Source organism: Pseudophryne corroboree, chromosome 6, assembly GCF_028390025.1.
Source record: "Pseudophryne corroboree isolate aPseCor3 chromosome 6, aPseCor3.hap2, whole genome shotgun sequence".
Classification (NCBI taxonomy): Eukaryota; Metazoa; Chordata; class Amphibia; order Anura; family Myobatrachidae; genus Pseudophryne; species Pseudophryne corroboree.
Genome location: NC_086449.1, coordinates 732,384,678 through 732,395,901, shown reverse-complemented (window position 1 = coordinate 732,395,901; position 11,224 = coordinate 732,384,678).

Genomic DNA, 11,224 nt, shown 5'->3' with positions numbered 1-11,224 from the left:
TTGGTTATTGGTACTATAAATATCAAGCTCTCACACACTCCAATATGTCTTGATAAAGGTTATTAACCGAAACGCGTTGACACAGGAGTTTGAGTAGCTTCATACAATCCAATTGATCTGTTTTTTTACTTTTATTGTTTGTTAAGTGCATGTTTTTGATGTTTGTCCATTTTGATTTTGTTAACACACTTCTGCATGTGGACATTGCATTGTGACTTTTTATGGAATTTTATGGATTTTTTTTAAATCCAATAAAATTGTTAATTTTTATGGTATCGTCTAGAGATGAGCGGGTTCGGTTTGCCGAGAACCGAACCCTACCGAACTCCACGTGTCAAACACGGTTCGGAGCCTGGCTCGGTTATTCCGGCCTGACTCGGAAAACCCGAACGAGGCAAAACATCATCATCCCGCTGTCGGATTGTCGCGGGATTTGGATTCCATATAAAGAGCCGCGCGTCGCCGCCATTTTTACTCCGGCATTGTAGAGAGTACAGAGAGGACGTGGCTACGTTCTCTCAGTGTCAGTTCTCAGTATCAGTGCTCAGTATCAGTGCTCATTGTCTTGTGCTGCATCGTGCTGCTCAGTAATACTAGTACAGTGTCTTGTGCTGCATCTTGCTGCTGTAGGGTGCTGTGGTAGTAGTTTCCTGTGACTATGCATCGGTCATCATCATTCCAGTCACAGTGGTATCTGGTGGGTGACAATTACAGAGTGCTTTTGTGCTGCTCACTAATACTAAAACTAGTACAGTATCTTGTGCTGCATCGTGCTGCTCAGTGTCAGTTCTCAGTAGTATCATCAGTGCTCAGCATCACTGCTCAGTAGTATCATCAGTGCTCAGTATCTTGTGCTGCATTGTGCTGCTCAGTGTCAGTTCTCAGTATCACTACTCAGTAGAATCATCAGTGCTCAGTATCACTGCTCAGTAGTATCATCAGTGCTCAGTATCACTGGTCAGTGCTCCGTGTCTTGTGCTGCTCAGTGTCAGTTCTCAGTATCACTGTTCAGTAGTATTATCAGTGCTCAGTATCACTGGTCAGTGCTCAGTGTCTTGTGCTGCATCGTGCTGCTCAGTGTCAGTTCTCAGTATCACTGCTCAGTAGTATCATCAGTGCTCAGTATCACTGCTCAGTAGTATTATCAGTGCTCAGTGTCTTGTGCTGCTCAGTGTCAGTTCTCAGTATCACTGCTCAGTAGATTCATCAGTGCTCAGTATCACTGCTCAGTAGTATCATCAGTGCTCAGAATCACTGGTCAGTGCTCAGTGTCAGTGCACCTCTTTTTCTCTTTTCTTTGCATCATGTGCTGTTTGGGGACTATTTTTTTAAAAGTGCCATCCTGTCTGACACTTTCATATATGTCCAGTGGTACTGCCATTTGATATAATTCCCGACATTACTGCCATTTAATTCCAGTGATTTTGTCATTTTCTTCCAGTGATTTGGACTAATAATACCATTGATTAGAATTAATAATTCCTGTGATAGTGGCTTTTAATTCTAGTGATTTTGTCATTTTCTTCCAGTGATTTGGACCAATAATTCCATTGATTATAACGAATAATTCCAGTGATATTGCCTTATAATTCACATGATACGGGAGTCTAATTCTAGATGGGCCAGCTGTTTGTGTCACTTATCTTAGCCATCCAGCGACCGCCATCCAGCGACCTTGGTGCACCTCTTTTTTTCTTTGCATCATGGGCTGTTTGGGGACTATTTTTTTAAGTGCCATCCTGTCTGACACTGCAGTGCCACTCCTAGATGGGCCAGGTGTTTGTGCCGCCCACTTGGGTCGCTTAGCTTAGTCATCCAGCGACCTTGGTGCAAATTTTAGGACTAAAAATTATTTTGTGAGGTGTGAGGTGTTCAGATTAGACTGGAAATGAGTGGAAATTATTGTTATTGAGGTTAATAATACTATAGGATCAAAATTACCCCAAAATTCTATGATTTTAGCTGTTTTTGAGTTTTTTTTTAAAAATCACCCAAATCCAAAACACATCCGAATCCAAAGCCCGAAAGGGTGGTTTTGCCAAAACGTGTCCGAATCCAAGACACGACCGCGGACACAAATCCAAAACCAAAACACAAAACACGAAAAATGCCCGCTGCAAATCTCTAGTATCGTCACGGATCTGAGTGCTTCAGTCCTTTTTGCAAAGAACTTTATTGCCTGTAGGGACATTCGTGGTCATTCCGAGTTGTTCGCTCTCTAGCTACTTTTAGCAGCAATGCAAACGCAAAGCCACCGCCCTCTGGGAGTGTATCTTAGCATAGCAGAATTGCTAACGAAAGATTAGCAATTCTGCTATTAAGTATTTCCTTGCAGTTTCTGAGTAGCTCCAGACCTACTCCTAGATTGCGATCACCTCAGTCCGTTTAGTTCCTGCTTTGACGTTACAAACACACCCAGCATCCGGCCAGCCACTCCCCCGTTTCTCCAGCCACTCCTGCATTTTCTGCTGGCACACCTGCGTTTTTTAGCACACTCCCGGAAAACGCTCAGTTACCACCCAGAAACACCCACTTCCTGTCAATCATTCTCCGATCAACAGAGCGACTGAAAAGCTTTGTTCGCCCGTGAGTAAAATAGCACAGTTTTGTGTAAAATTGCTTAGCGCGTGCGCCCTGCGGTGCATACGCATGCGCAGAACTGCCAGATTTTAGCCTATTAGCAATTCTGCTAAAAATAGCAGCGAGCGAACAACTCGGAATGACCACCATTGTGTAAAGATACCTTTATGGGAGCAGCATTGCATCATAAACTGCGAGTCCGGGTACGCTGAGTGCTTAACAGATCAATTCCCTGCAGATTTTACCTTGACGTCTTCCCCGGTCCCCCATTGCCGGCTCTTGGTAATGCCATGCTCAGGTGGTGTTAGCGAGCTGCAAAAAGCTAACTCCAACACTTCCGAAGCACTAGTGCAGCTGTCTTGAGAAAACAAAAGAAACTTTATATTTGGGATACAATTGCAGAATATCCCTCATGTTTTGGATATACTGTACAGTAGGAATGGTGTCCTGGTCACTCCGCAGTGTAATGCAGATATGAATAGGTGTGACTTAGGCAGCAGTAGGGACAGGACCCATTATGTGGTAAATGTAGGCAAAGGATGTGTTTAAAGTGAATTGTACTGATATGACAAATCATTGTGGTAACAGCGATGTTCCAAAGCTTCTGATGTCATAAAGCCGCCACGTATTGTCATAGCTAACCATGTCTCAATTGTGATCTACCACCATTTAACACCTGAATTATTCTCCTCAGGAAATAACAATGGCTTTGTAATAACGGACATACGTATCCAATATCTAATTACACTTTAGCAGGTACACGTAACTAAGTGCCTGAGCATATGACAATCATACCCCAATCCCATCATCTCTAAATCCAACAGCAGGGTTAATCATTGTTTTTTTTTGTAAAACACATATTTATTGGGTTTTCAGGATAACAACAACTGATACAGTGCCGTAACTAACTAGGCATTTTAGCGCTGTGTGCAAGAAACGACAGTGGCGCCCCCCCCCCACATGTAAGACAGGGGCAGTGCGCGCGGCAGTGCGCGCGGCAGGCGCGCGCTAAATTTATAGGGGCGTGGCTTCACGGGGAAGGGGCGTGGCCACGAAATAATAGCAATTCATACTACGGTGCACAGTAGTCTACATTATTCAAATTACGCTGCACAGTAGCGCCACTACACCAGGTAGAGCCCCTTTTATATATTACAGCAGACAGCGTCCCCCTTTTTACACATTACAGCAGACAGTCCCCCTTTTTTACACATTGCAGCAGCCAGTCCCCCTTTTTACACATTGCGGCAGCCAGGCCCCCTTTTTACACATTGCGGCAGCCAGTCCCCCTTTTTACACATTGCGGCAGCCAGGCCCCCTCTTTACACATTGCAGCAGCCAGTCCCCCTTTTTACACATTGCGGCAGCCAGTCCCCCTTTTTACACATTGCGGCAGCCAGTCCCCCTTTTTACACATTGCGGCAGCCAGGCCCCCTTTTTACACATTGCGGCAGTCAGGCCCCAGTCCCCGTTTTTACACATTGCGGCAGCCAGTCCCCCTTTTTACTAGAGATGAGCGGGTTCGGTTTCTCTGAATCCGAACCCGCCAGAACTTCATGTTTTTTTTCACGGGTCCGAGCGACTCGGATCTTCCCGCCTTGCTCGGTTAACCCGAGCGCGCCCGAACGTCATCATGACGCTGTCGGATTCTCGCGAGGCTCGGATTCTATCGCGAGACTCGGATTCTATATAAGGAGCCGCGCGTCGCCGCCATTTTCACACGTGCATTGAGATTGATAGGGAGAGGACGTGGCTGGCGTCCTCTCCGTTTAGAATTAGAATAGATTAGAGAGACACTTGATTTACTAATTTTGGGGAGCATTAGGAGTACTCAGTAGTGTACAGTGCAGAGTTTTGCTGATAGTGAGTGACCAGTGACCACCACTTTTATTTATAATCCGTTCTCTGCCTGAAAAAAGCGATACACAGCACACAGTGACTCAGTCACATACCATATCTGTGTGCACTGCTCAGGCTCAGGCCAGTGTGCTGCATCATCTATATATATTATATATCTGTCTGACTGCTCAGCTCACACAGCTTATAATTGTGGGGGAGACTGGGGAGCACTACTGCAGTGCCAGTTATAGGTTATAGCAGGAGCCAGGAGTACATAATATTATATTAAAATTAAACAGTGCACACTTTTGCTGCAGGAGTGCCACTGCCAGTGTGACTAGTGACCAGTGACCTGACCACCAGTATATAATATTAGTAGTATACTATCTCTTTATCAACCAGTCTATATTAGCAGCAGACACAGTACAGTGCGGTAGTTCACGGCTGTGGCTACCTCTGTGTCGGCACTCGGCAGCCCGTCCATAATTGTATATACCACCTAACCGTGGTTTTTTTTTCTTTCTTTATACATACATACTAGTTACGAGTATACTATCTCTTTATCAACCAGTCTATATATTAGCAGCAGACACAGTACAGTGCGGTAGTTCACGGCTGTGGCTACCTCTGTGTCGGCACTCGGCAGCCCGTCCATAATTGTATATACCACCTAACCGTGGTTTTTTTTTCTTTCTTTATACATACATACTAGTTACGAGTATACTATCTCTTTATCAACCAGTCTATATATTAGCAGCAGACACAGTACAGTGCGGTAGTTCACGGCTGTGGCTACCTCTGTGTCGGCACTCGGCAGCCCGTCCATAATTGTATATACCACCTAACCGTGGTTTTTTTTCTTTCTTTATACATACATACTAGTTACGAGTATACTATCTCTTTATCAACCAGTCTATATATTAGCAGCAGACACAGTACAGTGCGGTAGTTCACGGCTGTGGCTACCTCTGTGTCGGCACTCGGCAGCCCGTCCATAATTGTATACTAGTATCCAATCCATCCATCTCCATTGTTTACCTGAGGTGCCTTTTAGTTGTGCCTATCAAAATATGGAGAACAAAAATGTTGAGGTTCCAAAATTAGGGAAAGATCAAGATCCACTTCCACCTCGTGCTGAAGCTGCTGCCACTAGTCATGGCCGAGACGATGAAATGCCAGCAACGTCGTCTGCCAAGGCCGATGCCCAATGGCATAGTACAGAGCATGTCAAAACCAAAACACCAAATATCAGTAAAAAAAGGACTCCAAAACCTAAAATAAAATTGTCGGAGGAGAAGCGTAAACTTGCCAATATGCCATTTACCACACGGAGTGGCAAGGAACGGCTGAGGCCCTGGCCTATGTTCATGGCTAGTGGTTCAGCTTCACATGAGGATGGAAGCACTCATCCTCTCGCTAGAAAAAAGAAAAGACTTAAGCTGGCAAAAGCACAGCAAAGAACTGTGCGTTCTTCGAAATCACAAATCCCCAAGGAGAGTCCAATTGTGTCGGTTGCGATGCCTGACCTTCCTCTTTTTTCTTTCATTTTTCTTTGCGTCATGTGCTGTTTGGGGAGTATTTTTTTGAAGGGCCATCCTGCCTGACACTGCAGTGCCACTCCTAGATGGGCCCGGTGTTTGTGTCGGCCACTAGGGTCGCTAATCTTACTCACACAGCTACCTCATTGCGCCTCTTTTTTTCTTTGCGTCATGTGCTGTTTGGGGAGGGTTTTTTGGAAGGGACATCCTGCGTGACACTGCAGTGCCACTCCTAGATGGGCCCGGTGTTTGTGTCGGCCACTAGGGTCGCTTATCTTACTCACACAGCGACCTCGGTGCAAATTTTAGGACTAAAAATAATATTGTGAGGTGTGAGGTATTCAGAATAGACTGAAAATGAGTGTAAATTATGTTTTTTGAGGTTAATAATACTTTGGGATCAAAATGACCCCCAAATTCTATGATTTAAGCTGTTTTTTAGTGTTTTTGGAAAAAAACACCCGAATCCAAAACACACCCGAATCCGACAAAAAAAATTCGGTGAGGTTTTGCCAAAACGCGTTCGAACCCAAAACACGGCCGCGGAACCGAACCCAAAACCAAAACACAAAACCCGAAAAATTTCAGGCGCTCATCTCTTTTTACACATTGCGGCAGCCAGTCCCCCTTTTTACACATTGCGGCAGCCAGGCCCCCTTTTTACACATTGCGGCAGCCAGTCCCCCTTTTTACACATTGCGGCAGCCAGTCCCCCTTTTTACACATTGCGGCAGCCAGTCCCCCTTTTTACACATTGCGGCAGCCAGTCCCCCTTTTTACACATTGCGGCAGACGGTGTCCCCCTGAGAGAGAGAGAGAGAGAGAGAGAGAGATACTTACCATCTCCCTGCTGGCAGTCAGGCTCCTCGTGCAGCTCCCTCGGTGCAGGCAGTGAGGTGAGAAGGAGGAGGAGGGAGGGGGAGCAGGAAGCCGCAGCAGCGCTATGTCATTGGTAGTAAGCGCCGCTGCAGCAACCCCCTCTCCTTCCGTATTGGCTGCCCGGCGCTGCTGTGGATGCTGGGATGGAGGAACCGCATCCCAGCATCCACAGCAGCGCCGGGCAGCCAATACAGAAGGAGAGGGGGATGCTGCAGCGGCGCTTACTACCAATGAAATAGCGCTGCTGAGGCTCCCTGCTCTCCTCCTTCTCCGCTGCCCGGCGCTGGTCTCTTCTCCCTCCACAGCGCGGCGCACGGCGCACACAGCAGAGGCGGCATGTAATGAGTCAATTTGACTCATTACATGCCGCTGGCCGTGCGCTCTCAGGGCAACTGCGCTGTGTGCCAAGCCCACTTGGCACACACGTAGTTACGGCCCTGAACTGATATACAATAAGAGAGACATAAACAAACCTCAGAGTTCACAAAACATGAATAATGAACAGAATAAGTCAGCAAAAGGGCATCAAATGAATAAAAGACATCCTTCTACAACTGAGTGAGAGGTTGTGAATATAAGGTGGAAAATACATATTGTATAAAGGAAAACAATAAAGAGAAAAACATTTGAGTGACTGCGGTTTTTCTAATATACAGACATGTCAATACTCCTATGTATTGAAGTCTCATTATATTAATGTAGCATAAGAAGTCAAGAAAGGAGGGGCGGGGGGGGGGGGGGGGGTGAGAAGAATCAAAATAGTAGCTATGAAGAAGGTCGTGTACATAAGTACATAAAAGCAAGGGCGATAAAGTCCACACAACGTCAGATTATAACATAAAATGACATCCCAAGTATAAACCCTTCCCAAAAATATAATTTCGAGTCAAACAACCCGTACAAGATAGTGTACAACTATTCTAAGAATTATGCCACCAATCCGTACTTTCAAACAATTTGAAGATCTGGGAATGTGTTGAAACACATGAATGCACGCCCCTGTCAGTCCCCCAGATGTGATTGGGCCAGGGGCACATGCTGCAGCGCGACGCAGCATCATGGCGGCGGGACCCGGCGGGGAAAGGATGGCTGGCGGCAGACCTGGATCCGAGAGGATCCAGCCCCTGCCAGCCACTTTGCAGAGTTCGGCAGCAGAAAGCGGCTTCCAATTTCAAAAATGATGCCTCAGCGTCATTTTTGAAATTCAAGATGGCTACCGCGAGCCAATAACGGCTCGCCTCGTCATCGCCCCGCCCCCTCAACTGGCTTATATAAGCCAGCGGCGGGGTAGCGGCAGCCAGTCCGGTGGCGGGGAGTGAGCAGTCAAGAGCTCACAAAGACCGAAGAAGCCGGAAGCCCTGGGGAGGCGGCGGCCATGCAAAAGAGCTTAAAGGCTGCCGTCCCCCAGGTGAAGATGCCGGAAGCCCTGGAGTGGGGGCGGCCATGCAAAAGAGCTTATAGGCGCCTCCCCCAGGTGACGGTCAAGCACAATAAAATATTAAAACATTAGGTGTTGTGTTTTTATTTTAATATTTTCTTTACAGGCGGACTAAGGGTGCCAGCAGGCCCTTAATGTCCGGGTTCACCAAGTGCCAGCATGCTTGGGCAGGCTTGCTGGGACCTGTAGGCCAACTGTAAAGAACAATATTAGTATACAATGAACCCCGCACCCACCGCCACCAGGAGTTGTTGCTCAGGAGGGGGGGCCCCATTTAAATTTTCGGGGACCCTACTTCCTGAGGAATTCCAACCCTGGGCTTACTGGTTTGGGTGGTGCATAATGGTATGGCAGGGGGACCATACACTGAGTGTCTCCCCTGCTATGGCATTACTCCCCCTGACTGGTTCGGCCTAGTGCTGGTCTTTGTAATAGAAGGGGAACCCTATGCTTTTTTTTTGGGTGCGGGGGTGGTGGCGCCAGTGCCTCACCAGTCACTGCCCTCACCGCACGTCACTGGATTTAATTACACATGGCTTACATATGGTATAATAAGAAGCATTACTGCCTAACATAACTGAGGTCATGGGTTAAATTGCCAACAGGACCCTAACTGTGTGGAGTTTGTATATTCTCTGCGTCCTTGCATGGGTTTCGAGGTACTCCTGTTTCTTGCCACAATCCAAAAATATAATAGTGGTAGTTTAACTGTCTCCTGACAAAAATGAACTCTAGTATGTACAGTAAGTGTGTGCATGTACTTGCGTTATGGGCAGAATAGATGGGTCAAGTGGTTCTTATCTGCCGTTAAATTCTATGATGTCTATTCAATTGCAACTTGAATTGAATAGATCCCTATGAGGTAAATTTACTAAAGCTTCTAAAACAGAGAATTGGTGATGTTGCCCGTAGCAACCAATTAGATCCTATCTATCATTTTCTAAAAGGCAATAGAGAAATGATAGACAGCATCTGATTGGTTGCCATGGGCAACATCACCAATTCTCTGTTTTAGAAGCTTTAGAAATGTCTCTATGATTAATAATGAATTACATGTAAAACTGTTATAAAGCAGGAAGGGACTATGATTACTTTCCCATATGACTGCTTGTCTGTGATGGCAATGTTTAGCATTCTTTATTGTAAAACATAAGCTACTAATATTTTTTATAAAACGTAAGTAAGTTTTCCTTAGCAAGCAGGGCTAGAGTAATAGTGAGGCAGATGGGGCTACAGCCTCAGGCCTCCACATAAAAATAGACTCATCATCATGACCGCTTGATGATGACCAGACACCAGCTGGCCACACGGTTGGCCATAAGTCATAAGTATTAAAACTAAATTTCTATTATCCCACAGATCCTGCTCCTGGTAACTATTGCAATCCGTAGCCACAGGCTACAATTTCAATGCCATCTGAAGATTGGGTTAGCTACTCAGTTCCGGAACACGTAGCTTGGTAAATTAAATCTGCATTTAAGCAGCCCCAAGAGAAACCTATGGGGCCTTTTTTCTAGTACATTCAGTGCAGCCCCAGAATATCTGCAATGTATTATTAATGTGAGTGATCTACACCACTTACAGTTCAAGGTGGTCATTCCGAGTTGATCGCTAGCTGCATTCGTTCGCTGTGCATCGATGAGGCAAAAAATGGCACTTCTGCGCATGTGCATGCGTATGCGGCGCAATGCGCACGCGTGACGTACTATTACAATGAACGATGTAGTTTCACACAAGGTCTAGCAATGCATTTCAGTTGCACTGGTGGCCGCCGAGTGATTTACATGAAGTGGTCGTTTCTGGGTGTCAACTGACCGTTTTCAGGGAGTTGTCGGAAAAACGCAGGCGTGCCAGGAAAAATGCAGGCGTGGCTGGGCGAACGCAGGGCGTGTTTGTGATGTCAAAACAAGAACTGATCAGTCTGAAGTGATCGTAAGCGCTAAGTAGGTTTTGAGCTACTCTGAAACTGCACAAAAAAACTTTGTAGCCGCTCTGCGATCCTTTCGTTTGCACTTCTGCTAAGCTAAAATACACTCCGAGTGGGAGGCGGCATAGCGTTTGTACGACTGCTAAAAACTGCTAGCGAGTGAACAACTCGGAATGACCAACCATATACTGTCAATATCCCATTAACCAAAACAATGTCATTTTCTTAAACCTGTGCATCCCCTGAGACATTATTATAACTATAACTAGATTCACCCAGGTCTGGAAAAGGGCGAATGTCATTCCTATGTCTTCATACAGCTCCACAAGAATTATACTGATGGAAAATCGGAAGTAGGACTTTGCCATACAAGATGGAAAGATGGATTTTATTATCTATAATGCTTTCTCAGCTGGTACAAAATGAAATACTACCCATAGACTTTTATGACGCAGATCCCCCTATGAACATTGTTTAGAGTTCATGAACCTTGCATTTATTAAGTTTAGTAAATAATAGTGTATCTGTCATCTACTGTATGCAGGGGCGTCAGAACGTTTTTAGGTTGGGGGGGGCAAGATATAGTCTCATTTTGGCGCCCCTAAATTGCTGAATCGCTAAAGGCCAGATCCACCTGAAATACATTGAGAAGGCCAGATCCACACTAAGGGGATCATTCAGATCTGATCGCTGCTGTATGTTTTCGCACAGCGGGCAATCAGGTATTAACTGCGCACGTGCATTGGACAGCAACAAAGGGCATCTCTGGTCAGCGAGGGGATGATGCGAAAAATCCGTTGGCACTGGCGCTCGCAAGGTGATTGACAGGAAGAGGCCGATTGTGGGTGGTAACTGACCGTTTACTGGGAGTGTCCGGAAAATCGCAGGTGTCCCCAAGCGTTTTTAGGGAGGGTGTGTGACGTCAGCTCCGGCCTCGATCAGCCTGATGTGATCACACATCATTACACATCAGTAATTCCTGAGCAGAGACTGCACAAAGGTGATTTTAGTGGATTTTAGCAG